Below are 6,918 nucleotides of genomic sequence, written 5' to 3' on the forward strand. Positions count from 1 at the left end.
AGACCTAGAATATCTTACAGTAAAGTGCCATCCCTACGACCTGCACTGTGTACTCACCGCTGCTATCCTGACCGTGGTCTACATCCCCCCATGTGAAAGTGGTGAATGCACCTGACGAAGTGTACAACACTACAACCTTCTTGAGACAGAATACCCAAGGCCTTGTTCATTGTAGATGGTCACTTCAACCAGTCCAACCTCAATAATGTGCTACCAAGGTACTATCAACCTATCCCACTGAAAATCCAAACATTCTTGGCCATTGCTATACAACCATCACTGGGTTAGGGTCCACATTTTGGAAAATCAGATCACAATGGTGTGCTCCTCCTTGTCCCAGCTTACAAGCAGAAATTGAAGCATGAGGACCCGGTACAGAAAAAGTGCAGTGTTGGTCTGAGGCAATGGAAGGGCTTCTATGGGACTGCTTAGAGTCAGTGGATTGGTCCATATTTAATAACTCAGCAGACAACCTGAAGTACCATCATAGACTTCATTAGTAAGTGTGTAGAAGATTGCGTGCTGAAGAAGTTAATCCAAATGGAAACTGAGGGATCCACTCCCGAATGAAGTCCAGGTCTGAGACTTACAAGTCAGGCAACCCTGACTTCTACAGGATCTCCTGGTATGACCTTTGTAAGGCCATCAAAGATGCCAAGAGGTAATACCAAGCTAAGCTCGAGACCCAGACCAACCATGTCGTTTGTGGCAAGGCTTACATATTACGGGTTACAAAGCAAAGTCAAACAGAATCGTGGGCAACAGTATATCCCTATCTGAAAAATTCAATGCATTTTACAGTTGTTTTGAACAGGATGTCAGTGAAACAATGTTGCCTGTCACAACAACCTCGGATGCACCTATACCCAGGGTCACCGCTGCAAACGTGAGATAAGCCTTCTTGAAACTAAACCCACAAAAAGCAACTGGTCCAGATGGAGTCGCTGGCCGTAGCAACCTAATAATATATCCAATCTAAAAAATAATTTGCATTCATATTGCACTTTTAACACAATGGGAAAACTTCAACTTGATAGACCTGACAAAGGTAATGTTTGTGAGAAAGCGAAGGATTAATGTCATGCAAATAAAGTGATATATTTAACAAAACTAGGTTGCTGTTAGGTCTTTCAACAATCTAGGTTTGTTAAATATATCATTTTGCTTTAATGACTCTGTAATCTATTACTCTGTATTCTGTGTCTTATGGTCCTGCTTCACAGCTACCTGATGAAGGGGCAGCGCTCGTAAAGCTAGTACTTCCAAGTAAACCTGCTGGACTATAGCCTGGTGTTGTGTGATTTTTCCGCTTCTTCCTGGTTGCACAGACACGGGCGACCACCATGAAGTCGCGCGGAAGGGGAGAGCTCCCGGACGAAAGAGGCGGGGCAATGACGCATCGCTCAAACCAGTGCGCATGCTCCCGTCCCGTCACGTTTTTCCCGCATTTTCACCGCCGTGGCCTGGCCAATGTGCGTACGCTCAAGGCCGGCGGCCGGCGCTTTTCGCATTCGGCGGTGCGACGTGACATCTTGGTCACACCACGCAAATCGTCAGCTTCTGGAGGCTGTCCCAGTGAGCCTCAGCTCGGTCCATCAGTTCGTCCCCATCCTTTCCGAACCTGGGCCGCTCAACTCGACGCCGTGTTTCGAAGCGTCTCTCGGGTTTGCTCACTTAACAAACTGTCGCCACCCGCTCGAGAGTGCAAGGGTGGGCTGATGTTCAATGTGATTGGCTAGTTGGCTACAGTACTGGCCAATCATGATGAGGTAACTGCGTTTCCCTATCTGGAAGTGTGATTGGTTCACAGCCGAGCAGCGCCAAATTTGAATCCAGCGAAGGAGCAACGGCGGTCAATTTCAACTCAATTCCGATTGGCGGGCGGCTCCCCGGCTGTCCTATCATCAGTCGTTTTTTTTTCACTGGGTGTGGTTTGCGAACGTCACAATGGAGGGCGTGTCTGAGGGGCTGGAGCGGAAGCTGCTCTGAGCACGTGTCGGAGAGGGGCGGAGCACATGGCGGGTGCGGGCAGCACGCTGGGGAAACCCAAGAAGGCGCAGGGCAAGAGCGCGCCACCGGCCTCGGAGAAGGCCGGTGCCTCACAACAGGCGAAGGGGGCCCACTCGCCTGCCGAGGTGGGCACGTCGCGCCGCAAAAGCATCCCACCCAAGGCCGACGTGGCACCGGCGGACAAAGGCAAGGCTGCCAAGGACGTGGCGAAACCTGGGGAGAAAGGCACTCCGCCGACCCCGGGCAAGGCAGCGGGAGGCATTCCCCTAAAAACCATCAACAGCAAGACCCAGTTCGACAAGTACATCAAAGACGCCGGCGAGCGCCTGGTGGTCATCTTCTTCTCGGGCACCTGGTGTGAGACGTGCCAGGGCCTGAAGCCCATCATGAGGGAGATCGCCCAGCTCAACAACCTTGTGTATTTCTACGAGGTGAACGTCGACGACTCGGAGGACACGGCCGAAGCCTGCGACATCATCCACATCCCGACCTTCCAGTTCTACAAAATGGGCAAGAAGGTGGCCGAGGTCCTGGACGACAGCCGAGAGTCGGTGGAGGAGAAGATCAATGAACTGAAGTAGACTTGTCCCGTTAAGTAATAAAAGCAAAACAATCTGGGAGGAATGCAAAGCTTTCCGAGCAAAACTGCTTTCAAATTCTAATGTCCAAACGTTTTAATAGTTGGTCACTTCCTTGTCATGAGAAGCAGCCTTGCTTGTTGTGATAACCCTCCCCCTCAGTTCTAAGCTAAGATGGACAAGACTAATTGAACGCTCATGTTCTGTCCTTAATTGCCCTCTTTCTGCTGTTACCCATTGAAGGTTATCTAAAAATAAATATAGAGGCAACCCTATCCCAACATTATTTTCTTATTGAAAATTTTTTTCTTTGTAAAATTACAAAAATGTAACAATTTAAAATTAACAATTACAACAAACTAACTACTACCCAACTCTACAAAACAAATCAAAACTATCTTCACTACAAATTTATAATGACACTCCAGTGCAACTACACCGAAGTTCCCAACGTTCAGGATTATTACACCTGTATTTATTCGGGATTCTTCTTCCCAGGGCACTTGGCTCACTAAACCTAATCATTGATGGCTAAACAAATGCCCTAATTAAAATGACAGACAAATCTGTGTCCAGGTAATTCAAAGAGGGCTGCCATGTCTTATTAAAAAGTTCAATTTTATCGTGTGTCATGTTTGTGAGGAAAACCAAATGCGATGTGTTCCACAATTAACTTATGCCACCTCAACAGGCCCAGATGGTTCTCAGACACCCAGCACATCAAAGTGTTCTTCCTTGCATAGTAAGTGAGAATGTTAAATACCTTTTTCCTATTTGTATTTAAAGAAGATAAATGCGGCAAGCCCAAGAGAAGAGAGACCAGGTCTACCTTCACTTCGATCCCCAACCCTCTCTATTACTCCAGCCACAGCACTTCAGTACCTACTAAGCATGTGACATGACCACAAACAATGAGTGAGAGTACCTGTGCTTAGTTTGCACTTGGGGCACATTGGAAATGCTCCTTTTTTGAATTTCGCCAGGTGATCTGGGGCCAAATGAACCCGATGAAGAACCTTTTCATGGCATGTGGTCTGTTACAGATGGAGATCTTTCTCGTAAATGTCCTCCCATGTCCCTGAGGGGATCTCCACTCCCAACTCTTGCTCCCAGACCTCATATAGTTGCTCAATGTCATTCGAGGCACCACCCCTCAGTAGATGGTAGAGAGTACTTGTGGCATGAAGCAATCTCCTCTCTGTGTCAGACCTATAGGGATTGGTCAAAAGTGTAAATTTGTTTTGGATGAAGTCCCTAACCTGAAAATAACAAAAAAGATCTCTGCTGGGCAATCCATACTTGGAGCTCATTTGGCCAAAGGACATCATGACCACCCCCTCAAACAGGTCTCCCAAACAGGAGACTCCCCTAGTTGCCCACAGTTTGAATCCAGGGTCCATCATCCCTGGTCAGAATCCCGGCGAACCAACTATATGAGTAAGAAAGAAGGTTTTAGATAAACTGCCCTCACTCTGTCGCATTTCTCTCCATGCTCTAGCTGTATTAATAATGACTGGATTCTGACAGTATTCCATAACTGTTCTCATCTTATCCATAAACAACAGACTAGTAAGGGGACAGTTTACCTGGGAGACCTCAATATCAAACCATATTGATCTCGGGTTCTCACAAGCCCAGTCACTCACAGAGGACAGAAGGGAGCTTAGTTGGTATCTCTTAATTTCAGGGACGTCTACTCCCCCCAACCCTTGAGGTAACTGCAATTTGGCAAGCTTAATGAGGGGCCACCTGTGGTACCAAACAAAAGAAGTAAGACAACCAGTGAGTGTCCACAGTCTTTACCTGGGAAACATCAGAGGAAGGACATTAATTTTGGTAAAGGCTATTTGACCTGACCAAGAGAGTGGAAGGGCCTCCCATCTTTGAAGGTCTTGTCTAATCTTGTCAAACAAATGAGCAAAGTTCACTTGAAATAATTGATCAAAGGTGGGAATAACAAAAATACCTAAGTAATGAACCCCCCCCCCAACCAAATGACCATTTGAAGGGAATTGTAATTCATCTTCGATTTCAGGTATTCCCTTAAGACCAGCCCACGAGCATAGCCTCTGACTTTGCATATTTTATCTTTAGTCCTGAAAAAGAGCCAAATAAATTAATACATTGTTTTAAATGGGGTCCAGAAACAACCGGGTTTGGTAAGAAGAGGAGAACATCATCTGCATATAACATAATCTTGTGTGCCCTTGATCTCAGCAGCTCAATCACCAATATAAACAGTAGTGGTGAAAGGAGACAACCTTGCCGACTGCCCCTACCACTACTGACTTTACTGGATCTTACACCATTGGTGAGAACTGCAGCCAGAGGCGCCCTACACAGGAACTCCACCCATCTGACAAAGACCTCACCTAGACCAAACCGTTCGAGACTATAAAAAGATATGGCTACTTCACCCAATTGAATGCTTTCTCTGAATCTAAAGACGTCACCAAACTCTGAACCGATCGTTGCTGACACACTTGGACTATATTCAGTAATCCTCTAATATTATTGGAGGACCTACAGCTCTTTATAAAACCAGTCTGGTCCTCCGTAACAATACAGGGCAACACCTTCTCCAATTGCAACGTAAGTGTCTTGGATAAAATTTTAAAGTCCGAATTTAACAGCGAAATAGGCCCAGACAAAGCACAGTCCTCTGGAGTCTTCCCTTTCTTGAGAAGGAGAGAGATGTTAGCCTCTCTCAGGGATGCCGGGAGGCAGTCATGACTGTACGAATATTTGTACATGTCCAGCTTTGGCCCTGACAAGACATTTAGAAATTCTTTGTCGAACTCACTCGGGAAACCATCAGGGCTGGGTGCCTTCCCTTCCCTCTTTGGAGCTGTCTTACTGCCTCCTGTATCTCTTTCACTGTCAAGGGGGCGTTAAGAGGAGACGCCTGTTCAGAGGTCAAACCTGGAAGATTCAAGTTCTCTAAAAAAGTCTCAATTTTAGCCTCCCTATCCTTGCAGCATTCTGACCAATATAGCTCGGAGTAAAAACTCTGATATGCCGCATTGATCCTTTTAGAGTCACCAGTAAGAATCCCAGTGCCATCTCTAATGGGTGTAATGGATTGGAGGGCGCTCTTTTTCCTGGTCAGTTATGCCAGGTATTTGCCGAGCCTATCCCATGCTCAAACAGCCTTTGTTTCGTGAAAGAGAGTTCTTTCTTCGCTGTCTGAGTGAGCATGGAGTTCAAAGAAACCTGGAGAGCTGTGACTTGCTGCAATTTAGTCACCGATGGCCTATCAATATGTGCTGTCTCAGCTGTCTTCAACCGTACTTCAAGCAGATGTTGCTGCTGTCCCTTCTGTCACTTCCGGCTAGCTGAATAAGAGATAACTATCCCCCTAGCATCGGTCTTAGCAGTGTCCTAGAGTATAGACAGGTTACTAGCCATACCCAAATTGACAGCCAAGAACACTTTAAACTCACTTGAACTCAACAAACTTACTGTCCTTGAGAATGAAAAGATCCATTCGCTACTGCCGGGAACCTGTTCCATTGCCCTTAATCTCAACCTCCAAGTACACTGCCACATGATCAGAAATGGCTATGTTTCCAATTTTACAGGTCATCACCAAATCTAGTAAAACCGAGGGTTCTAGATAAAGGTCAATCCTGGTGTGACACTTGTGTGGATTAGAGAAAAAGGTGAAGTCCCTACCCGTGGGGTGGAGACATCTCCAAACATCCACCAGCCCCAAATCCAAGCCTAAGTCAATTAATTGCTTGGATTGCAGAGAGGTATTTGGGGAACCTTTGGGCATTCTATCCACTGTGGGGTCCATGAGGCAATTAAAATCTCCCTCTATGATAATGTGTCACGTTCCAAAGGCAATCAACCTCCAAAGTGCATCAGTCAGGAATCTGAGGAGTGTGTTAGGGGACAGTAGATTTAAGATGCCATACTCTTCACCATTAAAGCTTTAAGAATTACAAACTGCCCATATTCATAGAATATGGAATGCTACAGTCACAGTACAAGCCTTTCAGCCCACAATGTTGTGCTGACCTGCAAAATTATTCTGATGTCCATCTAACCTACACCATTCCATTATATATATGTATGTTCAATGCCCATTTAAATGCCCTTAATGTTGATGTGTCTACTACTGTTGCAGCCAGGCCATTCTATGCCCCTGCTACTCTGAGTAAAGAAATACCCCTGATATCTGTCCTAAATCTATCACCCCTCAATTTAAAGCCATGTTCCCTTGTGTTAGCCTTCACCATCCAAGGAATAAGGCTCTCACTGTCCACCTTTCTAACCCTGTGATTATCTTATGCTTCGATTAAGTCAGCTCACAACCTTCTTCTCT

General features: G+C 46.0%; 1 pseudogene; it reads left to right on the top strand.

The window, feature by feature from the left end:
- The first annotated feature begins 1,506 nt into the window (after positions 1-1,506).
- On the top strand, positions 1,507-2,864 carry LOC140454359 (thioredoxin pseudogene; annotated as a pseudogene).
- Positions 2,865-6,918: the final 4,054 nt, after the last annotated feature.

Source organism: Chiloscyllium punctatum, chromosome 29, assembly GCF_047496795.1.
Source record: "Chiloscyllium punctatum isolate Juve2018m chromosome 29, sChiPun1.3, whole genome shotgun sequence".
Taxonomy (NCBI): domain Eukaryota; kingdom Metazoa; phylum Chordata; class Chondrichthyes; order Orectolobiformes; family Hemiscylliidae; genus Chiloscyllium; species Chiloscyllium punctatum.